Genomic DNA, 26,302 nt, shown 5'->3' on the forward strand with positions numbered 1-26,302 from the left:
TCTCAACTGAGGTGGATTTTGTCCCTCACAAGACATTTAGCAATGTCTAGGGACATTTTTGATTGCCATGACTAAGGATGCTACTGGCATCTAGTGGGCAGAGGCCAGGGAGGTGCTAGATATCCTACAATGCACAGGACAGCCCCCACAACAAAGAATAATCTGGCCCAAAATGTCAGTAAGGCTGAGACTGAGAAAACATGCTTTAGAGTAAAGAGCAGACATGCTTTCTGCCCATTATAAAATATTTAGGTTCCCTAAATTCAGGATTCCTCTCTTAAAATACACCTACTGTCTGTGCAGGTGTCATCTGGCCATTTTTGTACCACTTGTGAGTTTGGAACTCAGGGTAATTGTGCAAAAGTGTCGACACTTTTGCTAATGCTTTTGCTGTGAGTAATATATTGTGTGTCATCTCTGATCCAAGGGATGCTTGTCTTCTACCAGCAATTATGGAACTATGGCACTCAGATTAAAAGCAGGGTAAAATTAAAAAAAAAAAAAAAAGGCAGGGTAAAATTGAAGACCCTTCACATTTCTGAACAAATTATTTTATATTTTAGGTAATAAAAAATAGGAGCCTGCTTCTTCCTCTCCCCCGATTGTGCTCTCTCTCTCACTATCTCTCTCTGTGTGTCAAATAAATAAATAAAATCTTTAAAAAAGAAAAAAGAAAAAGAAAAATCTTTCAATCTAGATGGCATAAAAAAGAATTAGTTGATTAATTTTCTAAGCACTTTCATAAAACTATACTAAAATTAGACAACCCAACAGAAAAATGATCAAAGATATGATCATATGATTTACATTTTTATAGTAACGGTATCCTATTTATTTAGGAAAATGTCTTTGTTTTTAAGTTGTAAATAAAGTTTTTATGGCCGAAGTATCATGAAGACTCCACTTTCAAATAGTTCAGAAGATAAAAGGGTGTGTGTGGAGAGAATAAGAACATGGCAAATGTTAAAATGTAGTAAATCTAGGTAAAAGATATAGGGATGTTCCCTGTAGTATTCTTACAAGTTTTCTCTACTTAAACTGTTTCAAAATGAAAAGGAGGGAACGTGAAAGAAACAAATGACATAGGTCTGTTCTCAATAATTTAAGACTGCACACTAAAACTACGATTTACATTTTAAAAAGACATAGTTGGCTTATAAATAATAAAAAGATCTACCTTATTAATTTTTAAAATGCAAATAAAAATGAGGGTTTTTTTATTTCTATGATTGTCAAGAATGTTGAAGTTTGATCATATTCAACACTGATGAAACTTGGAGAAAAGATATTCTTATCCATTTCTGGTGGGAATATGATTTAGAGTATACATTTTGGAGGAAGAATTTGAAAATTAATCAAAGCTTTTTAAATGCACATGGGCTTTCATCAATTGTTGATGCACCAAGGACACAATGTCATCTGTATAATACTCATGTTCAGAATGTTTAAACTGAATCTAATCCTGTGAAAAATCCAAATTGTAGAACATTCTGGAAAACAACTGGTCTGGACCTTAAAAAAAATGTCAATGTCATGAGCAACAAAAGTGGCTCAGGAACTGTTTCAGATTAAAAACACATGAGAATTATCACCTTCCTAGTGCAGTAGATAGCACATCGGTCTCACAAAGAGACATGACAATTTAAAAAATTAAATTAAAAAATAAAAAATAAATAACTGCACATGGTCTTTAATCTGATAGTCATATTTCCAAGATTTTACTCTATAGACATATTCTCAATATCATCCAGTACAAGCATGTTCATAGTATGGTTTCTTATCACAGGAAACAAATAACAATCTTAGTTTGTATCACTAAAGCAACGGTTAAATGTTTCATGCATCCAGTTATGTAATCATATGTAGCCACTGAAAAGAATGGTCTGGGTATGTATATGCTATTGTAGAAAGAACTGCGAGATTTGTTAGTAAGTGGGGAAAAAAAACCCCATAGTATAGTGTATTTTATAGGTACCCTTTTTTGGAAGTAAAAGAGATACAGACAGAGGTGGATAGATCGATGGAGGAAGACAGATGAGATTGGTGTTGGGACAGTGAAAGAGCAGATGGCATAGGTTGGTTCTGAATGTGTAGAGTTTTGAATCAAAAGCAAAACTGGCTGTGGTCACACACAGGTGCAAGAATAACAATGGCATGGAATAAAAGGGAAAAAGATATAAGATAAAACAGAGTCTGTGAATCACCTGCATTGTATCAACTGAGGTAGCTCTCAAAACTATATTTCTGCAGGCCTCTCCCTGCCTCGCACCACTATCTTTGCCCTCCCTAATTTTCTGGTTCAGAATCTCTGACTCCTAGGGTTCTGAAATCAGCACTTTCAACAAGCTTCCCAGGTATCCTTGGCCTCACAATGTTTGAAAACCAAGAGGGTGGTTCTCAATTTTATGAGTATGATGAAGCCATCTAGCCAAAAATCTCTTGATTGTTTTTCCTGCATTTGTTCAAAGTCCACTCAAGCTTTTCCACCTCTCCTGTGTAAAGGAAAAGATATCCCCACTCTTTGAAAGGTGTTCTTTTTTTTTTTTTTTTTTAAGATTTTATTTATTTGAGAGAGAGAGAAAGCAGGAGCAGGAAGGAAGGGCAGAGGAAGAGGGAGAAGCAGGCTCCCCGCTGAGCAAGGAGCCCGATGCGGGGGTTGGATCCCAGGACCCCGGGATCATGACCTGAGTTGAAGGCAGACGCTTAACCTACTGAGCCACCAAGGTGCCCCTGCCAAGGTGTTCTTAACCCCCACCCGCTCATGATCAATACCTCCCATCTCCTCTCCTAGTCTATACCATTAGTCAACATAAAGAACCACTAGATCATATTTTTCTGGGCCTGGAGATATGGTTATATCCATCTTTCAGGTTGTTTTATATTATAGGCTGAAGTGGTAAAATAAAAGTTGAATGCAGTATAAAATAAGAAAAAAATAGACTAATGTTTAAACATCCACATTTGTATGCACAGCTGGGCCCCAGATGAGTTTCAGTCTGTAGTGGTCCTTATACAAAGAGAAAAAGGACTGGCAGAGATAAAGATAAAGACTGCCCCACAAACAGCCTCTTTCAGTTTAAAATGTGAAGTTGGGTAAGAAAAGTGTTCTGTGAGGACATGTGCTGTTCAGGGTCGCCTTGCTTCGATTCTTCTGAGTGCCCACAGTTACACCTGCCAGGGAGGTCCTATAATAATGAAAGACCTGCCCAGAAGGCCTACCCATCTTTGCAGTATTGAGTCATTTTTACTCTACTCAGTTTAGACTAGTAGGTCATTTTACAACCATAAAAGTAGAAGCATCCTTTCCATTAATTTTGCTAACCATTTAAAATACTTTCCATTTAGATTTCCTCACATTTTGGGGTTGGGAGGGGTTGGGTTTGTTTTGTTGGTTTTTTGGGTTTTTTTGGTAGGCATTGTTAAGTTTAATTTTAGGTACTTTTAGTACTAAAATGTTAATTATTACATTTTAAATGTAGTGTCCTTCAAGAAATTAATTAAAGGTAGGACACCTGGGTGGCTCAGTCGGTTAAGCAACGAACTCTTGGTTTTGGCTCAGGTCATAATCTCAGGGTCTTAGCCCCAAGTCCGGCTCGGCACTCAGCAAGGAGTCTGCTTGAAGATTCTGGCCCTCTGCCCTTCCCCCCGCTCATTCTCTCTCTCTCTCTGTCTCTCTAAAATAAAGAAATCAATCTTTAAAAAAAGAAATTAAAGGGGCGCCTGGGTGGCTCAGTCGTTAAGCGTCTGCCTTCAGCTCAGGTCATGATCCCAGGGTCCTGGGATCGAGCCCCACATCGGGCTCCCTGCCCGGGGGGAGGCCTGCTTCTCCCTCTCCCACTCCCCCTGCTTGTGTTCCTACTCCTGCTATCTCTCTCTCTGTCAAATAAATAAATAAAATCTTTAAAAAAATAAAAAAATAAATTAAAGGTAATATCTATCAGACCTGAATATTTATTACTCAGTGTCCCTTCTAACTTGAAAATGTTCACTGACCTTTCCAGTCAAATTTTTCTTACTATTCAGTGTAGAATAGCAGTGCTCTGCCTCAGCACCTGATTCATCTTCACCATATAGACACTCAGTCAATAATTCATCATATTGTACTCTCTACCTTGATTTCTTATAAACTTAAAGCCAAATCTCTGGCCCACCTCTAGCAAAGGAATCCTCAGTCAAGCAAACTGTGACCTAACCTCACCCTGTTATTTGCTGTTTTTCACCTTTGTTTTCTCTTTTGCTCAATTCGCTCACTCGGTTGTATCACATATTCTTTCAGAGTAGCTTAAATAATTTTTGGAACCAACAGAATATAGACAAATAAATTAGACTCAAGCATTGCAAGAGTTCCCACTGAAACAAAGTTTTGCTTCTTTACGTTCACCTCCTCCTGGATGACAAAAATAAAAATGTCTCTTAGTCAACGCCTAGCCACTCACCAAGGCAGCAGCATCGTTTTTTCAGTAACACCAACTTGAAATGACTATTTGTTCCCACCAGTATCCCATGGACACATAGTGTATCACTGCCTGCCCAGAGGCTAATCAGAAATCTTTTTCTTCCATCTGCCGTTTGTTGACTGTTCGACACTGCGAAACATTCCTGGGAAAGCCTCGAGTCACAGACTTCGCCTTCCTTTCTCCCATTTGCGGCATCAGTGATGAGGAAAGCACAAAACAAAAAATACACTAACAAACAAAATCCCAGCGAGCCAGGCTCCTAAAGGGCAGCATTGAGCGTGTCCCTGCTTGTGGCTGGCTGCTCTGTGGCTCTCAGCCTCACCTGCCTCTTAATGCCAGGTCTTTATATTTGTACGGAAAGAGCAGGCTTGCTCTCAGCCCTATTTGGCTTTCTGTTCTTGGGAAAGCAACGCATTTTAAAAGGGTCTGTGCTCTTCACTTAATATTATTCATTGAAGAACATTTCAACCTGGATGCGAAACCCAGCTACGGGGAGGTACGCGCACAGATGATTTCAGGACGACAAATGAGTGTGTCCTTTGAAGGGAACTCCTTCGGCTCAGCATCTCTCCCAGCAAAGCACAGCTGGGAGACTGTGACTTTTCCCCCGGGCTGGGAAGGAACAAGTGTCTTTGTAGTGACGCAGGAGGTCGAGCAGGAAGCGCTGGCTAAGTGTATTTGGTGACTCACATCCATTTGCTCTCCAGCTCACTTGCAGTTTGCTCATTAGCATCAGCGCTGGAGGCTAATGGATACTCAGTAGGAAGTAATTTTTCTTTGTAAATGTCTGGTGAAAAATGGAAATGAAAACCCAAAGAGGGCTCTGTTCCTGACAAAGCTTTCCAAGGCAGACAGAGATTGTGTTTTGTGAGGTCTGGTTACAAGGTGCAGTGGTGAATTTCATGTTCTTAGGACTGATTATCTTCCTCCTAAGATAGGCTTTCTTTCAATCACAAAAATAGTATGAAAAAAATGAGTAAAGCTAAGTCAAAGGGGTTGTATTTATCCCTATTATCTCTGTTTGTTTCTTTTAAAATTATTAGAGGGACGTTTTTAAACACCATGCATTGGTTATGTATCCAAGCACCTAGTGGTATGTTTGTAAATGTTTGGCAACTGTCTCTGAGGGGAAAAAGAAAAGGCCCCGATTTCCACTGTTTCCTGATTTCCATGGTGTAAATACTCTCACCACGGCCAATTTCAAGCTACAACATGAGTCACTGAGTGAAGAGGGTGGGTGGTGGGGGGATGTAAACATTCCGTGCTCTTGTGAGCTGGTAAGTGCCGGCACCGACCCCACCAGCCCTCTAAACACAAATAGAGGCTCTCCTCCAAAAAACCAAAGTATGATTCTGTTTGACTGAAGGCCACATATTTATATATTTATGTCATTTTTTCGAGTTTCCATTTGTTTAAATTCTCATTCCTGACTCATTCCTGAGTCTTTCTAGTTGCCCTAGGAATAATATTTGAAAAGTCCCAGAAATGGTCAATTCACTGAATATAAAAACTGAGGCCTCCTCTGGTATTAGGAAGGTTTAAAAAAATTTTTTTTTGCACAATAAGACTCTTGCACTGTGATACAAAACCACTGACACACTAACCATATGGAGTAGCTCATTGCCTGCTATTGCCAGCTTTCTTAGGTTGTTGTTTTTGCATCCAAATGTTTAATGCTTTCGGAGATGATTAACTTTATGGAAGTTATAAGAGGAGATGATATAATTCTGGGGCTAGGTAAAGATTCTGGGTCTTTATTCACCTTTGGAAAGTGAAGTGAAAATATTGCTACTTAAATGAATAAAATCTACCACCCGATCCATTCAATGTCACAGTCATGGATTTATTTGCATTAAAAAACAAGATGAGTGGCGCCTGGGTGGCTCAGTCGTTAAGCGTCTGCCTTCGGCTCAGGTCATGATCCCAGAGTCCTGGGATCGAGCCCCGCATCGGGCTCCCTGCTCTGTGGGAAGCCTGCTTCTCCCTCTCCCACTCCCCCTGCTTGTGTTCTCTCTCTCGCTGTGTATCTCTCTCTGTCAAATAAATAAACAAAATCTTTAAAAAAAAAAAAAAAAAAAAAAACAAGATGAGCTGTAAATAAAGTACTACCAAAATATTCTATGCCAAAACTCCAGAATGCACCGGATTTTAAGACAAAAGACAACTAAGAAGAAAGATTGGAATCAGTCTGGCTGCATATTCCTCCAGGCCCAGAACAGCACGTTAGAGCTTGGGCCCTAAAGCCAGACTGACTGATCTGCGTGTCAGCTCTCCTGCTTTCTAGCTGTATGATCTCGGGCACGTCACTCCTCCTTTCTGTGCCAGTGTGCTCCTTTGTTAAGTGGTAATTATAATAATACCTAACTCACTAGGTTATAATAAGGATTAAATCGGTCAAGATATAAAATGGCTACAAAGGCATTTTATAAATAACACATAAGTATTTGCTAAATAGGTGTTTGTTAAATAAACACAAGGGAGAATTTTTAAAGACTAAGAAAAACAAATTGATGAGAGATCTAATCTAAACCTTTTGAACCTGCTGACTTACAGAAGAAAAGTGAAATCTAGGCTAATAAATTACATGATCACACAATACTGCTTCTGCTCCCCTGATGGTGCAAATTAATGCTAATGCAGCACAGTGGACTGTAAGTGAAACATTTAACCATCTAGTTAAAAGAAGCTACTCGTTTCTATTTCAACCAACCTGGAGAAATTTCTTAAATGCGAACATTCAGGTAGACTGAAGGGAACCATTCTATCACAAAGACATTCATGGAACCAGGAGACATTCCCATCTCTGCAGTGTTTAATGTAAAGGCGAAGGTAGAGGGAGGGCATGGATTCAGGCTCTAAGGAGTTCTGAGATATTACTAGTCATATCTGAAATGTCACTGTGACTATTGCATGGAGTTATGCAGAGCTCCTGTCAACTATCAAAGTCCTTGAGCTGGATGGAAGTCAAGCGTTCTTTCTACTCTATGAACCCCAGGTGATGACAGTGAAGCGCATCAGTGTTAGTACTGCACATTGATGCATTAAAAGAAGAGACAGACCTATGTCTTCTTCTTGGACCTTCCTAAGCCTAACCTGCCCTCTTCTGATGCATCTTAATCTCTTCATGCTGCTGACTCCCCCCTAAGTTTCAAATCTTCCCTTCCCCAATCCCCAAAATGGACCCTGTCTATACCAAATTTCACAGCTGCCTATTCATTACAATTTCAGATAAGATTTTAAAAATATATAGAGATTGCTAATGCCTCAGTCAAAATTTCCTTCCAGATTACACATTTTAGAAAGACACTTGTGGAATATAGTCTCGTAATGATTCTGACCATGGACATCTCAGGCTCACCAAAGCACAAGGGGGAATCATTTGGGACAAGGAGGCACTTAAAGGAAAATTTGTTTTCTAATTTCCTTTTGAACCACACTATATAAGAGGTCACTTTTTCTACCTGACAGGGTTTTCTCCCATATTAAGACTCCTAAAAGTATTAAACATTTCCCCAAGTTAATCTGGTTTTACCGTTCATTTATATTTTTCACATTTAGAAGAGTTAAACACAGATTTTTGCAATTTATTTGCTTCTTTTTGTTTTTTAGTATCTAATAGGTCCAATGAAAATGAGATATCTGACTTTGAAGCCACACTGGAAAGTAACACAGAACTTATGCAAAACAGCCGGGAAACAGACACTTCTTATATTCTTTAGACATATATATTTTTAAGTGTACCAGTAATTACATTACAAAAGCTCCTTTTTTCATGATCGTTGCAAACAGTCACTTCAGCATAAAATAGTAATAGGAAGTAGTCATTATTTAAGCATACATATCCTGTATATTCATATGTATCATCTCATATGGCCTCCCAACAACTAAAAGAAGTTAAGTTTTTCCAGTTGCAGACACTGATGTTGCCTACCAATTATTTATGCTCATCTTCTTTCTCATTGGTAAAATTTGAATTATATTCAGGATGTCAACACATTCAGAAAAAATACAGTATCCTAGGTTCCCCAGAGTTGGGGATAACTTTGTGTCACAGCTCTAACAAATTATGTGGAAGTGGAAATCTATTAGATTGTTTTCCTCATGAAACATCATCTGTCATGTCCCTTTGAACTCCACCCTTCCCTTCTTCTGTTTTTTGGGACTTCATCAAGACAAAAAGCTTTTGCACAGCAAAAGGAACAGTCAACAAAACCAAAAAACAACCAACAGAATGAGAGAAGATATTTGCAAATGACACCCTTCCCTTCTTCTTGTCTAGAATATGGATACTATGCTTAGTGGTGCACTCATAAAGAAAACCATACACTAGGAGTAGTGGAGCAGACAAGTAGAAGCAGCCCAGGATAATGATAAGATGAAGGAGCAGACACAATAGCTTTGAACTACCTATTTCCACACTTCTCAATAAATGAGAAAAGTAAAACCCTTTCTTGTTCAAGCCATTGTAGTCAGAGTTCTCTTACATGTAGACAACACAAAAATTTATATACCCCCTTTTTACATATAAGAAAATACAACCTTGGGGAGTTCTGGTCCATGATGGTGGCCTAGGCCTCCTGAACTCATTTCGTCCAGCAGAAACAATGAATCTACAGCTACACATGGAACAATTCCTTCCGAAAGAAATCCAGAAACTAGCTGAGTGGCTTCCTACACATTGAGTAAACAAGAAAAAAAAAAAAATAACCCACATCAAAATGGGTAGGAAAGACTGAAGCTCATTCTTGCCATAAACCTCATTCCCAGCACAGCAACATGTAATTGGGGGGAAACTTACAATGCCCAGCTTCTCCCTGAGGAGTGAAGGGTACATCTAGCACCCCAACTTTTAAGACTTCCACCTGAGGGACAGGTGTCCAAAATATCTAGCTCTAAAAGCCAATGGGGCTTGTATCCACAAGACCCACAAACAAAGAAACAGTTCTTAGTAGGCTTCAGAGGACTTATCATGGCTATCCCCCAGGACTCAGCAAAGAGGAAGCAGGCAGAAACATCCAGCTCCCAGTCTTTCCTAAAAGAGGTCTATTTGCCTACTTTTAAAGCTAGATGGCCTAAAGATCTGACTTCTAGTCAGCCTACATAGAGGTACTGACTGAGATCCTCCCCTTTGGGACACTGACAGGTCTTAGAACACTCTCAACTACTGAGAGCCACTTAGAACAAGGGAGGAAGCTTGGAAATCACAAAGGTTTAAGAAATAACCAAGGGCTCAGGTCAAGCTAAATGATAAAGTTCATCTCCTACACAAGACCACTCCATCAAGTCTGAGAGTGGTGGCTGTTTTATCTAATGCACAGAAACCAACATAGGGAGTCAAAGAAAATAAAGAAACAGAGGAATATGTTCCAAACAAAAGAACAACATAAAGCCCCAGAAATAGACCTTAATGAAATGAAGATAAGCAATTTACCTTATAAAGTGTTCAAAATAATGATCATAAAGATGTGCACCAAGTTCAGGAGAACAATGCATGGCAAAGCAAGAATTTCAACAAAGACAGAAAATATAAGAAAATACCAAATAAGAATACACAGAGCTGAAGAATACAATAACTGCACTAAAAAAAATTCAATAGAAGGATTCAACAGCAGACTAGATGAAGGAAAGAAAGGATGAGCAAACTCAAAGACAGAGCAGTGCAATTCATTCAATCAAAGGAGGAAAAGAAAAAACAAATGAAAAAGAAAATACAAGTTTGGAATCAGTAAGCAGCAAAGCCAAAGTCACAGAGCTCCAAGATTTGCACTGAGCTTTCTTTGATGCACAGCCTATGCTCTTTCCACTCTTTCATATTGCTTTTATAGACACACAGACATTCCATGTTAGCTCTGGAAAAAACCTTAGGGAACATACAACCCAAATCCTCATTTTAATCATGAGGAACCTGAGGCTCAGAGAGTTAAATGATCTATCCTTCTAAAGTGTGATCAAGAATGAAATAGAACAATCCAGTGGTCTCACCACTGAATATTCAGAAATCACTGGGTTAAAGCAGATGGAAAATTAACTTGAAGCCAAAATCAAATGCCTTTAATTCAGGGTGGGGGGAGTGGAAAGTGAGACTAAGAATCCTGAAGAACACAAGAAAAAAAAATACAAGTTCATTATGACAGATTGTGTTGGCAATGGTGAGGTGTGGTGTTGCAAGAAGCAGATATTTTGGTATCACAGAGAAGGATCTGAGGACTTCCAGGAAACAGAAAAGCTGTAACTGAGGAGCACAGCCTCTGAATGACCCAGGATGGGTCTTGCCAGGAAGGCTCTGTGATGAATTTCACTTGTATATCCTTACACCAGACAAGGCCAAATGAAAATTTGCTTCTAAAATTTAAAAGGTCAGCATTTATAAAGTAACGTTTGAATATGTCCATGGTCCAAAGCACCTTTCTTGCTTCACAACCATATCATTACACATATCCTGTGAAAAAAAGCAGGTTAAGTAATGTACACAATAAAACATACAGATACATGCATGCATATACATACATACATAGATGTAGACACAGGAAAAATAACTGAAAAGCAATACATCAAAATGTCAATAGTGGTTATTTCTGGAAGGCAGGATCATAACTGATTTTTTAATCTGTCTCATTGCTTTCCTATGTTTTCTAAACTTCTACACTGCATATATACTATATCTATAGTAGAAACATAAATAAAAACATATTTAAAAATCCATTTGATGACTATATGGTACTATAGTTACAACACAAATGGACAAATAGAACTTGGGACTTTCAAATATATTTTCACATTAAATATCAATCTCATTCTCATAGTGAACGAATACATAAGATGTTCCAATAAAACCACTCAACAATCCATCATATTTTATTTGTTCACCACCATTTTTAATGGTATAATGAGTGAAAAGTATGTCAGCTATGGTAAAAAAATGCTTTCTTTAAAAATCAGATTATTATTGTTCTGTTTAATTTTTCAAGACTGTGAGCTAAATGACAACCCTATATTATATTTGAACATGCAGATGCCACACCAAAATTTAATAAGCCACCTATTCTCACTTAAAATAAAAGCTGGTTTAAGTCATTGATGTAATTATTAAGCAACCATGTATTGGCAGTTGTTTGTTTTAGAAAAATGGATTTGAACTTAAAATCTTTACCTAATGCTGGGGACAATATTTATCGTGGCATATCCTGAAAAGAATTTTGTCTCAAAATATTGAAAGCAATCTTTTCATATAAAGTCTTGAATGCTTATTTAAAAAGTATTTACTATTGAGAAAATAACTAGGCAAATGTCACTGCAAATATTACTTAAATACAAAAAATTCACATTCAGTTCATAGATTCACAGATTCAAAAATATTTTATTTTCAACAAAATGGCATAAAATATAAGGAAAAGACAATAATTTAAACTTTTTAAAATTCTTTAAATATTGATGCAAGGAAAAATATGCTATCATAGACATTTACCATTTTGGATTGCCCAGGTATCCTCATATTTGAGGGAATCCCAAAGTGACTAAAGAAGCCAAAGGTTTGAGATATTCACTTTCTCAGTTCCTCAGCTAGACAAGTCAGACACTCAAACTTGGGATTTCATTCTGCTGCAAGTGACTTGCAGCCATGACACAGTCTGCCTTATTGGTAGTGCCTGGTGCTGAACTGAAAGTCCTATGCCATAATGTGAGTTTCCATTGGCAGCTGGATCCAGAGGTGGCTGCAGTAAATGACCATTGGTGATGGCACCAATATTGGGATCATAGACAGCTCTGTGCTTGTCTAAGAAGTGACATTTGAGCTGAGATATGAATAATAGAGAAAAATAAGGGAAGTTCTAAAGGAATAACATTTCAGGAAAGGGGAATAAAATATACAAAGACCCGGAGGCAGGAATAAGCCTGGCAAGTTCAAGGATCTCAAAGAAACCCAGTATACCTGGAACATAGTGAACAAGGAAAATAGTTTCAGATAAAGTCAGAAAAAGAAAATGTGAACAACCACAGTTCAACAGAAATACAATGTGAGCCAGAAAACTGCATCCACATTTATAATTTTAAATGTCCTAGTCATCACATTTTTAAAAAGTAGAAAGAAGCAGGTAAAATTAATATTAGTACTATATTTCCACTATAATTTCAAGACATTATCCTTTTAGTCTATAGCCACTATTTGAAAATTATCAGTAACATTTTTACATTCTTATTTCCTCACTAAGATTTTAAATCTGTAGATTTTATATATATAACACATCTTCTTTTTGACTAGCATTGATCCAAGTGCTCACATATGGCTAGAAGCTACCATATTGGATCAGGTTGGCCTTCTAAGTCATTGTAAATTGCCACCACCAATTTATTCACCCTCTCCATATCACCCTCCTGCTTTGACTTTCCTGATAGCAGCTATTATCATAGGGCACCTTTTATTTTTTTACTTACTTTTGTTTGTTTGTAGACTCTTTCATAAGAATATAAGCTCACTGAGGCAAGGAAGGTTTATAGGTCCTTTTTATCTCTGTATCCTCAGTGCTGGCAAAATTGCCTGGCACATAGACATACTCAATAAACATTTAATAAATTATGATTTGGTCAATGTCTATCATCCCCACTATATTCCAAGCCTCTATGAGGGAAGGACTATGCCCTCTTTTTGCTTACGATTATATCTCCAGGTACTAGCATCCAATACATATGCATTCATTTTGTAGAAATTCAATAAAAATGTATTAAATAAGTATGCTTATTCCCCTATATTGGATAACACTACAAAGAAAAGAATAATTCTTTCATGATAGTTGGGCAGAATGACAATATAAAAGTAATGGTATGTAAAGAGGAACTTAAATAGGCTTTAAGTTATCACACCTCAAAGGTGCGGGTGGTCTGTTTATATGGGCTGTTTGTTACTTTAGTTGGAAAAGAAGAAAAGGGGTCTGAAAAATATTAACCTGAGTTTCCTTTATTTTTCTCTGATTATGACAGCCTTATTTCAAGTGTATGAACATGAACCTAGTAACATAGATCGCTATCATTCACCTCTAATGAAAAGAATTTAAGAAAGAGAGATATGAATGCCTCAAGTGAAAATGTTCAAGTAGCTATCAACTATTCATTCCTATCTAGGTAAGTAAATGTATTTTTCTTTGTAAAACTGAGGATATCTATATAGTCTCTTTTTTATATTCACCTAAATTTGCTATAGCTCAATTTTCAATTTGTTAAAATACAGTTAAAGCAATTTTATAAAGGGGATTCAAATTTGTATATGATTTATGGCATTTAGACTTTCCTTTCTTAGTCACCCTTTCCCTGCATTTCACTACCTTACCAGTTCACAGCTTCCCACCCTTCCCATATGTCACATAATGAATTTTTCAGGAGAACTGAAAACAATCAAAGATTTAATAATGTGCCCTGCTTCTCCGCCAGTGTCAATAGGACATGCATGTTGGGTAATTTTTTCCGAGTATGGGGAGGAATTTGCACTTTTCCACTCACACTGTCCTTTTCAGCTAATGGTACACATTAGCAAGGAGGTGGGCTGAGGTTAACGGTGCAAGGATGACTAAATAAACTGGCCCACACAGGAATTGAATCCATAAATGTGACTTCATTCATATGGTGCTTTAATCAACTGAATTAAGCAACCACAGCTAATTAAAGACCCAAACCTCTCTACCACTCACACACCTCCAACCTACAAATCAATCCATTCATTGTCTTTCTGCACCATTGAAACAATTTTCATTTAGGGATGGGCTTAATTAACAGTCAATACCATAAAACAGCCATAAAAAAATTGCATCATATGGTTTTTCCTTATTGTTCTATTCTGCAGAACAAGAGTATGCTAAGAAAATTACTGCCTTCCCAAATTGACAATTTCATGAATGACAGCAACATCAGAATTAACACAACTCACAACACGATCTGATTGGCTTAAAGAAGCAGCACAGTGTAATAGTTAGAAAGGCAACGTAAGTTTCAGATCCTTGAAGATTCAACTGCTGGGTCTGCCTCTTCCTGCTGTGTGACCCTTAGGCAACTAGGTTTCTCTCTGCCAAAATTTCCTATCTAACAAAAGAGGGTGTAATGACATTACTATGAGAATTAAATGGCCTGATGGATGTTAAGTGCCTGGCATATAGTAACCATTCAGTGCATTTTATTATTAGAGACACGTTACTCTGGTAGCTATTTTAAGGACAGATTAAATAAATCCAAAATGGAGGAAGGAGAACAAGCAAGGGAGGTGTTGCAATAATTCTGGTCACAAAAACAGATTTGTAAGACATTGAGGAGACAGAATCGATAGTTTTCTGGCATGTGGTGGGAAGCTGTGAACTGGTAAGGTAGTGAAATGCAGGGAAAGGGTGACTAAGAAAGGAAAGTCTAAAGTGGCTTTCACCAAGAGGATATTCCACAGAGTTCTGGAAGAGGGAGAGGTGATAAAGTCAGCAAAATTACATGAAGGTTACATGAAATATTGTCTTTATGCTAAAATCCAGTTTCCACAGCCTCTGGACTCTGAATCCCTGGGAACTAGAGATATGTAAATCTATATGAACTTCAAACTACTGCTGTAAATAAAATAAATACTATTCCCCCCATATATTTTACCACTATTTTTCTCATTCATGTCAAGGCTGTAGTGATTAATAAATTACAGTTTCTTACACAGACATTTCTAAAATGTAACTTGCAACTTTTTGGTTGTTTTTTTTTTTTTTTTCATTTTTTAATTGTCAAATATCATGTCATGTTTTGGTAAATGGGCCAGAATATCATTATCACTTTTTATTTTAAGAATGGTCCTTGTTCTTAAAAATAATGGCAATTATGCATATCTAGTTCTTGGTAACCACTTTCTAATTTCAGAAATCATTCTGATTCCTTGAGATTCAATAAACACAACCATAATAGAGAGGAATTGCGGGGGAAGTCATGGAATATTCTACTGTATCCAAACAATGTCATATTTGTTTGGTAATTGCTTTTCTTTGCATCAATTATTTCAGTCACTGTGACTATTCCCATAAATATTTGTACACAGCTGGACATAATTCTACAGTGCTTATTTCCCTGTTAAAACCTCTATTCAACCCAAAGGACTTCCAACAAGTACTTGAGTGGAGATTCCTCAGGTAACTGCAAGAGAATCTGCATTCCCCTGTGAAAAGACTTAGCTTAATGCGTTATAAGAAAAATAACATTAATCTAAAAACAGAGGGAAATGTTAAATAGAGAGATGAGTTGCAAACCCTGCCTGCCTGCCATTTTGACACACCCAAGACATTAGTCATTGGATCTGCATTTTCAGTTATGTTGTACATAGCAAAGAAAAGTGAATGTTATCCAAGTCAGTAAGGATATGGGGAAATAATTGCTACCAGCTCATCTTTCACCACCAACCCATTTCACAGCCTATTTATTAGCTCTTCAGAACAGAAATTGAGTAAGAACAAATATTCAACAATTATTTGAGTAGGATGACAGTTTTACTTATTTTATTTTACTTTGTTCCTGGAAACCAGGACAAGAGTATTTCTAACCTAGTTAAGTCAATTAGAATGTGCATTCCCCTTTCCTACCTACCCCATTGCTGTTGCCACCACCATGACCACCACCACCACCACCCTACACACACACAACACACACATTTCTTTGTCTGAAAGTATTTTTGTGGAGTTTAATATTCGAAAGAACTTTTTATCACATGGTATACATTGTCATCTCTACAGCTGTGCTTTGGAAAACCAAGGACAACAGTGATGGAATGGACTTTTGCTCTTGGTGAAAATAGCAGAGGTGACTTTGAGACCAGATCCAACTATTCCAAGCAGAGGTCTAGGAGGCTCCAAAGTTAGCAAAAAATTTAGAGACTGAGAGTCAGAAAGCCAGGCCTAAATCCAGCTCAGATACAGCGGGATCTAACCTGAAGCCAGTCACTTTGGTAATCTGGGCCTCTGATTACTGGCACAAGATGAGGGTCTAACACTGGATGATGTCTGTAGTCTCTTGCAGCTGTTGAATTCATTGCTTCTCTGAGCTGCCTGTCCATTCATTCAAGGTCCGGCACATTTGTATTTTCCCAGGCAAAAGACAGGCAAGCTCAGCACCACTCTGGTCTTAAGAAACTGCCTAGGCCTCACCTAAGGAAAACAAGTTTAGATCCTTTCTGCAATTGTCTTATCCTGTGATGAAAACCTAATTCAAACATTTATTTTTCCAAAGAAGAATGTGTGGAAAACTACATGTGAAAATGTGAGTCGAACAAGGCTAGGTATACATACGATATCAAAACTCCTAGCTGACTTAGTCAAACCAGGAAAATACCTGAAATATTTATTGAAAGGAAAATTGAAATAAATGACCCATGCAGTCAAAAAAGTTAGTTGGAAAGGTTAAAACAGAGCAATAATTACCAAAGTGTATTCCATAAGATGTTAAATGTGTCCCTTTTTTAAAAAAAGAGAGAAAGAAAAGTGGTTATTATGGTCAAATTAGTTTGGGACTAAATGGGTTAAATGAGTTAAGTAGATTTTTTTTTTTTTCTACAGGACCTCTGAATATGGTATGAAGCTTTTCCCAAACTCACTGATCATGGAACCCTCCTTTCTCAGAATATCTCATAAGATCATGTGAAAAACAGACCCTATAAGATACACTAAGATAAATAAGGGAAAAATTATATTGACAAAACATGTCAATCTGCTTTCTGATATTCACTAATGAATTAACATACTATCTTTAAGAGACACATCCAAAGTTGATGTCTACTTGAGATTTTACTAAACTAGGAATAAAATCATCTGTTTTGAACTGACATTTGTCAAATGTCTAGAAGATTCTCAAAATCCTGCTATTATATTCCAATACAAATATGCTATGTGCACCTTTAGAAAGTAGACTTTGATATTTATGGACTGAGGAGCCAAATAGAAATAGGAGAAAAATGATTTTTAAAGTGATCTATGTTTGTCTTCCATGGAATTTTTTCCATCTTTTTAAAAAGAAGTTCCTTGGCCAATTCTGGCATCTCTCGGGAAATTACAAGCCAGGGTAAACCAGGGGCCTGCTATAACACTTCATTCTTATGCATCATTTAAAAGGCATGTACACCTCGTGTGATTCCAATAACACTAGGCATACTGAGAACGGGGGTTATGTTAGGACCCCATAAATAATGCTTCATCTCGTCACTTAGGTTTGAGAAACAAAGAAACCTTGTGGAAGAGAGAAGTCACATTTTAGAATAAGGTGTCCTACTTTGTGAATAAGTTGAAGACTTCAAGCCTACAACCACAAAGATGAATAAGAGTCGATAAAACTACACCCTTGCTTTAAAAAGAAGTGGAGATTGATTTTTCTTTTTTTTTGCAGAAAGGATGATTGAGAGTATGAGTATGAGAGTATGATCCACAAGAGCATAAAGTACTGCTATAAAAAAATGAAAGTCCTCTCTCAGTATTAAACCAAAGGAAAAGGCTGAAAGTTAGTCTGATGAAGAGATTTTATTTAGGCATTCTGGGATAGTAAGTGTGTCAGTTACACATCAGGCTCTGAGGGGTGCCTCCTAGGGAGTATTACATAGGAGATCAAAACCCCTCTTGGGTAAAATGTACAGAAAAAAGGAATGAGGCACACATGTTTTGTCCAAGGATGATGTGCCAGAATCGAAGGGAAGATGTAACTATGAGGACAGCACAATGTCAGTCACTCATTCGCCTGGCCTCAGGACTTACAGACCCACGGCTAAGTACCAGAACATGGAAGCACCCACTAAAGAACACGTAAAAACAAGAATACGTGGGACAGATATGGAATACACAAGACAGCTGCAGAATTAGGGCTAGTCTTACCCCCAACAGTAGGAGATATTGATGGCTGATCCCAAGACAGATTCATCAGCTCACTCAGCAATAGGCATTGCCAGCCTGGGCACCAAACACTGTTACTTCTAGAATCATCTCCATAGGGTGGCTCTGGCAACAAAGCTGTTATTTTTCAGACCAGAAGGCAGTAGACAGACTGTATAGAGTCAGGGTAAAAGAGAAAGAAAACAGAACATAGGATGCCACTTGGTAGTTAGAGTAAATCTGCTGATTATAGATGACATACAGAATGCTATAACTATTTAGCAGACATGTAAGGGTGGTCTAGAGTTCTCACACAGTAAAATAGGAGCTGGGTCAGAGAAATACCAACTTGCAACAATCATAACATTCTATTTTTATCCCCATGCTGGTGAGGCCTGAGAATTAAGAATTACATAAGAAAGAATTGCATAATATTGAAACTGCTTGTATTGGAAGAGTCCTGGCTGGCTGTGGCCATCTTTGTAAACAATGGAAAATCTCATTTAATTAAATTGGCTTAAGTTTGGTCCATTGTGAGAGGCTGTGAATTTGATAACCTACTAAGGTCATCTCCCTAATCACCACAAATGTCCTAATGAATATTGCATTTTTTTCACCTTACTCCCAAAGATCAGAGCACTTTGGCTTAGTCCTAGTTAAGTTTTGTCATTTCCAAGCTATATATTCTAGAGCGCAATAAAAATGCATCTTGATCATAGTGATAATGATCATCCACTTGAGTATTTTTATAACAACAAATAATTTTTATAAAGGTAGCTCATATTTTTATGGAATGCTAGGTATTTCACAGTTCCTCCATGTGATCATGTTATCCTATAAGAAGAGGTAAGACATTTGGCAGATAAGGAAACAAATTTGTTGAATTAGCCAAGGACAAGCAATTACTGAATGATAAAATTGGGTTGAAAACTGACATCTCTGGATTGCTAGTCCAAGCCAACTCACTGAACCATACCAGACCACCTCCTTTCTGGCACCTTTTCCCAATCTTTGAGTCAATTCAACAAGCTCAAATGTCATCCATACCCCCTTTACCAAAAAATCTAAAAACAATGAGCTTCATTAAGCTGTATTACCATGAAGCATTAGACAGTGAAATCTGGGGGATTAAATTCTTTTAAAGTAAAAGACGCTGTTTTCCTTTAAGTTTTCAAACTTTGCTTTATTAGTGTCTTTAATGAAATGAATGCCAACACTGGTTAGTTTGTTTCTCTCTTAGATGTTCTTACAAAACACTCAGTGGTGTGTTCTTCTCAAGCTGTAATGCTGTTCTTTCCATGAGTTGCACAACCCAACTACCCAGCCAGAAGACAGACAAGGTGTCCCCCATAGAGGTCCAGTTACCCTGCCAGTTTAGGCCTCCAGCACAAGGAATGACCACATTGTAATAAAAACTAATTCCCTACAGGATAGAAATAGACAACAAGGGAAAAAAAGACTTCCACAAGATAGTTAGATTGTTTGTTCCTCCCTTGAGGAGGCAAATATTAAGGTTATTTCTGTTGTTGATCAGTTATACAGACACACACATGCATACACACATACACATATCCAATCTACTCCTCATAAAAATAATCTCATTAACCTCAGTCAGGAGAATCTCTGTATGAATTTTTTTTCCCCAAGGTTTATGGAAGATATTACAGCACAGCAGAATGATTCAAACAACTCCATGTGGTGTTTTGAAATTCATCCCAATTGTAGTCTGAGTGACCTGCAGGTTGAACAGACTGCCAAAGTCTAAGAGTTTCAACAGGCCCTTAGTGTCAGGATCCACTTCAGTGATCTCGTGATCCAGGGCTGAGACCTCAGGAACATAATTATCTCTTCTCTCTCTGTCCTCCTGCAGTTTGATGCAGATACTTCCCACCAGACCTCTCTGATCCCACCCCATCAGATCTGTGACGTAGCCTGCTGTCTTGCTGCAGAGCTTCTTGCTGGGAATAATGGCAATCTCCCCACACACAGGGTTGTTGGTATGGAAGTCTTTGCTCAGGTGAGTGTAGTACTTCTCAGTGATGACCTACGCCACCTTCCTCACGGTTTTGGTACAAACATAGCCAAGGTTGGTGCGTCCCTGGTAAAAGAGCTCCATATGACTTGTTTTTAGAGATCAGCTCAAATAACTCAGGTGGATATAACTCTACCTAAAGTCAAGAATTACAAGAATGATAAAGATGTCCACCATGCCATGATATCTGGAAATTCCCAATGTTTGTGTTACATTTTGTTGGTGTAAGAGTTTATACATCCCCAACACAAAAGAAACTACATGAATGATATTATTTATAATTATATTCTCTTAAAAATGAAATGCCCTATAATGCTTCTTTTTCCTTTTGATATTCTTCAGCAGATGAATAAAGTGATTCATATTAAATTCATATTAGCTTTGCATTATCACAGATTTTTCTTTTTGCTTCTTCATCTTTGTGACTGTACTTTAATATAACCTCATTAAAGGGGCACCTGGGTGGCTCAGTTGGTTCAGCGTCAGACTCTTGATTTCAGCTCAGGTTATGATCTCAGGGTTGTGGGATCCAGCTATACTTCACACTTCAGACTCCCTGCTCAGCAGGGAGCCTGCTTCTCTACTTCTCCCTCTCCCCTTCCCCTTCCCCTCAGCTCATGCGTGCTCTCTAAAATAAAATAAATCTTTAAAAAAAATTTAAAAAAAATATATATATATATCTTCATTAAATTCAAGGGACAGTTTGGGTATAAGATCTTATACATCCAAAGAACTCATCCAAAGAATGCAAGTAATTGAACTCATCCAAAGAATGCAAGTAATGACATTCTTAAAGCTTTTGCAGTGGACACTGTAAACCACACACAGGTCTTTGGCCATCTTCATGATTATACTTAACAGAATTATCTAAACCAAAATATCCAGGATAATGAGAAACTCTTTTGATCTATAATGTTTTAAAAGATATTTTATATGGGAATATAGAAATATATATAGTATATATACACGATTCACACACACACACACACACACACATATAAAAGAATATAAATGATTCTTTTCAAAAGAACTTTCTCTTTGTTATTTCCTGGTCATATAAAAAATACAACTTTACTATGAATGTAGTATAACCTCCATTAGAATATGTGTGAAAATCTCTCAAAATATTTTAAATAATACAGAACACAGCAGAGATTCATTAATACCATTTATCCTAATAACTAGAAAGCTATTTTTTTATTCATTCAAAATCTCTTTGCCCTAATTCCTGAGCTACCTAGATAGAGTTTTGAAGGCCTAAAATTTTAGTCCTGGTTTTTCACCCAGTAGCTTTTGAGGTTTTCATGGGACTCAAGATTGAAGAAAGAAATTGTGCAAGTAGAATCTCTTAGAACTGACTTCACAGGCATGTGGTGATTATACAGCAGAATTTCTGCCTAGGGATTAGGGGGAATATATATTAAAAATATAGCCTAGCTCTAGACAGCAACCATAGTAGAAAGTCCCCAAGCAGAAACAGGAACACTTAAATATCTCTTTTGCTCCCTCTGCTGGTTGGTTTCATAAAATAAAGAATGGGTGCTTTGATCTCTTTCCAGAAATGCTGATGTATTTTCATTTTACCAGACTTTCAAAATTTGGGCATCAAGAATTGTCTAATTTGGTTTGCTATGACTGAGTTTGCTGAGTTTTTGCTTGTTCAATTATAAATGAGTGTGAAATATTAGGTGGAAAGAGATACCATGAAAATGGCAGTTCTATTAGATTAACAGACCAGAGGTTATTGAGCATGACACAAAAGGGAATATATGACATCCTCGTCTAAAAATAAAATGACCTCAAAGAGGGTAAAAACACATACGTAAAATTACTTAAGAATAAGGCAGACTACAATTAAAAACTAAATCTACATGTTGTAGACTTCAGAGAGTGGGAAAATTTCATAAACAAGGGACAGGAGTTGCATGAAGACTTAACAATGAGTGATATAGAACACAAGCTAGAAAGTGATAGGAGTGGTTGTTGAGAGAGCAAGAGAAACTAGCATCAAAATGCAATCTTTGACTTCTCCACCCAAGCACAACCTTCTTCCTATACATACTATTGTAAACAATAGCAATAACAACAACAGCATTCTCATACCTGGCATAAAGAAAATATCTATATTCCAAATTAAAACATGGGCATCCTCTACTCAAAAGTGAATACCCACAGTCATTCAGTCACCATAGCTGTTTCTGAGAAATAGTCAGTCCTTCTCTATCTAGTTCTGTCACAAGCCAGTTTTGATATGCGGCTACCTATGGATCAAACAATAAAGTTAGTCATCAGTAATACATTTTCTATAAAAATACTAGAGAAAGACTAGGAAGAAGATATACTTGAGACTATTACAGGGTCCTTCCTCACCAAGACAAATCTTTCCTTTCATTTAAGGAGCTCTGAGTCTATGATCTGATTCAGGTTAGGCAAGTGTGGGAGGGACCATAAATTTCCAATGTGGTGGGCCACCCATGACACTGCCAAACTTAGAGAGTTTTTAAGTAGGACCTTAGTGCGATAGCAACAATTTCAGTTCTGGAATCCCCAGGATCAATTAAGCACTTCCAAAGGTTTCTGTATGTTAAACTTTATTATCATCACTCTCACCCTGCTAATTACCTTGGGAACCACACCACCTTGCTTTCAAGTGAGTGCTGCTATTTGGCCTCAGTCAATATGGGATGCCAATGTATGTGGTGGTATCATCCCACCCTAGAAATGACAGTCACTGCAGTCTTTTTCAAGGACGTTGCACTCCCCTCACTAGTGAATTTCTTAATGTCTAATGAAGACTGTGTTTCCTTTATCCTCTTGAGGAACAAAGCTAGGAGATATGAAACCTCCCTAAATTCTTTGGATTTCTCATTCTAAGAGATACCATTTCTGGCATTTTAACTTCATTTGGCACAGTCCATTGATGAGTCCAGGTTTGAGGCAATCAGGCAAATAATCAGAACCATTTCTAGGTGCTTAAGCTAGGATGTTGGATCTATTTACTTCTATATTTACTAACGCATTCAACAAATAGTTATCCAGTTTTCACTAGGTATCTGACAATATTTTAGGTACTAGAAATACAGCGCGAGTAGAGCAAACAGAACTCCCTGGCTTCCTGGAGTCTACATTTGATGGAGTCTCCAATAAACAAATAGGTTAAGATAATATAGTACATTGGAAGATGACTAGCTTACCATGGTAGAAAGAAACAGAGCAGGTTAAAGGAAATTAGGGGCACTGTACTACGTAATTTTAAGTAGGAGGGATCAAATTAAACAACTCTGAGAAAATGGCATTGAGCAAAGTGAAGAAGTGAAGTAAATATCCAAGGGAAGAGTATGCCAGGGAGATGGCACAGCAAATGCAAACTTCAGGCTTGTGTAAGATCAGCGAGCAGGCCAGTGGTGCTAGAACAGAGCGAGCAAGTGGAAGAATGATTGTTAGCTCTATATTTTAGATAAACTCATAGTTCGGGAAATAAAAGAGAATATGAGTCCCATTTTCCTTTCTCTCAAAACTCAGTTTCAGATTTGTTAGTAAGATGTGCTAAAACTTATCATATTGTAGTAGTAAATACTTCATGGCAACCAGCTTATCGCTAGCTTTTTAAAATACATGGGTTAAATTAATGAGAATAATTCAAAGCTGTTATTTCCACCTTAGTCAACTCATAACAAACTTATCAATTGTCTATTATGATTCTCCCTAATCACCACAAGCTATGAGGGAATTATCACCATGAGATGAGTACGTATTACCGAGTAGGAATATAATGCTAAGACTTAAGGGCCATGATCAAGGGTAATTAAGGTTTCTTTTCAAATAAAGCAATATTTTCAAAGAGCTTGTTAAAAAGCCTGGCAACATCTTCTAACTTGTCAATAAACATATATTTTTTATAGTTTGGCTTTTCTATTTTTAACTGACATGCTTTAAGAGAAACATCCAAGTCATAGTTTTTGAATGGGGAAATTAATTATTGATTGGCCTCTAGGCAAATAACTTAATTAAAGCTATATGCTGAGTGCCTGGTTAGTTTAAGAAATTGAATATAGAAAGTCATTTCTTGTTAAAAAATTTGTGGTTCACCTCAGTTATTAAAATAGATTATATTTTGTGGAAACAATAAGTTATAATATGGAATAAGCATTCATTAATAGTCAATAATATCAATAGCTCCATTTTTATGTAGCAAAGCCTCATCGAATAAGCCAGAGCTGCAACCTTATGTTAATGGATGATGTGACAGAGAAATGACTTTTTCAATAAAGGTTTTCCAAAGGTAATCTGCTGATCTAGAACTAATCATTTATATAGAGAGATCAAGTAAATCAAGATGGAAATGACAGAACTTCTTAAATCCCATTTCAGTGGAAAGGTTAATTTTCACTTTATTAGTTGAACCTATTGTATGTTTGCTATGTACCTGTCCCTGGCATTGTATTAAATTATTTACAAACATAATCTGGTATCATCATCATAACAATACTATCAGGCAGGTATTATTATCCCCATTTTACAGATGAGGAAATCATACCTATAGAACTCTGATCCTACTACTTTACCAGCAGGAGCATTTCCTTCAATGCCTTTATCATTTTCCCTTATTACCTTCCTACAAAGTTTCTTACATTTTTTTTCAGGTTACTATTAAGAAATCCATTCAGAACAGGAAACTATTCTGTTATGTTGTAAGCATCAAATTGGCCTACACTATGTTAAGGAATAAAACAAATGAGCAACTGCACAGTCATACTCAAGATTTAAACAGTGAAATTTTCTTCATAATCATGTTTGCTTTTAACAGAGCATAAAGCATACAATGATTCATACAGGTATATGAGAAGCAATTTTTTTGCTTCAAATACTGAAGAAAACTCCCGTGTATATAGTGTATATGTTCATGTACAAAATATCATGAAACATAATATTAATGTTTTGAATACAATAAATACCTAGGAGATTCTGATGCAATTTTCTCATGGTTTTCTTTTCTTAAAGATTTTATTTTTTTGTTTGAGAGAGAGAGAGAGAGACCACGCAGTCAGGAGAGGGAGAAGCAGGCTCCCTTCTGAGCAGAGAGCCCCACATGAGGCTCGACCCCAGGGTCCTGGGATCATGATCTGAGCCCAAGGCAGATGCTTAAATGAATGAGCCACCCAGGTGTCCCACAATTTTCTCATGCTTATTGTAATAATTATATTACAACTAGTGCTATTCTTGAAGAGAAGATCTCTTAGTCTTCAAGTACTATTATTCTTATTAGAAATATTATTATTAAAATTTAGACATGATTTAGATATGTTGTTTATGTAAGTTTTACATAACTAACTTTCAAATAATATTTATATTGGTTAATTATTTTTAAAAGGTCTACCTTAATTAGCAAGCCCTTAATGTATAATATGGATACATTAATTAATTTCAAACTTCCCAAATCTTAAAACTATAATTTCACATAGTCCTATAATTTTCTCACATGCCAAGGAAACCTATTCTGGTAACCTCATCTCATTCCAGGAAAATTTATCACTAAAAAATACACTTCCATAAAAGACAATCCACACAAAAACAGTTCTATTCCTTTTACACCTGGAAATCAGTTTCTCTCCAAAAACAAAACCAAATGGAAAACCACTTTTTAGGTAAAAAATAATACATTTTTTAAAATTTAGTCAAAAATTTTAATCTTTACATTAAATGTTTTCCACTGTCTCTTTGTAAAATCTTTAACCAGATCTCAGAATAGGACTTGCCTCCTGGTTTAATTATCCTGTTTAGAATCTTCAAATTTGGGGCGCCTGTGTGGCTCAATCAGCTAAACGTCTGCCTTCAGTTCAGGTCATGACCTTAGGGTCCTGGGATCGAGCCCCACATCAAGGCTCAGCCGTCTGCCTCTCCCCCCTGCTCATGCTCTCTCTCTCCCTCTCTCTCAAATAAATAAATAAAAATATTTTTAA

At 37.0% G+C, this 26,302-nt stretch overlaps 1 pseudogene; it reads right to left on the minus strand.

Annotated features, from left to right (window-relative positions):
- Positions 1–19,972: 19,972 nt before the first annotated feature.
- Positions 19,973–20,426, minus strand: LOC118549956 (small ribosomal subunit protein eS17 pseudogene; annotated as a pseudogene).
- Positions 20,427–26,302: the final 5,876 nt, after the last annotated feature.

The sequence above is a fragment of the Halichoerus grypus genome, chromosome 9 (assembly GCF_964656455.1).
Source record: "Halichoerus grypus chromosome 9, mHalGry1.hap1.1, whole genome shotgun sequence".
Lineage (NCBI taxonomy): Eukaryota > Metazoa > Chordata > Mammalia > Carnivora > Phocidae > Halichoerus > Halichoerus grypus.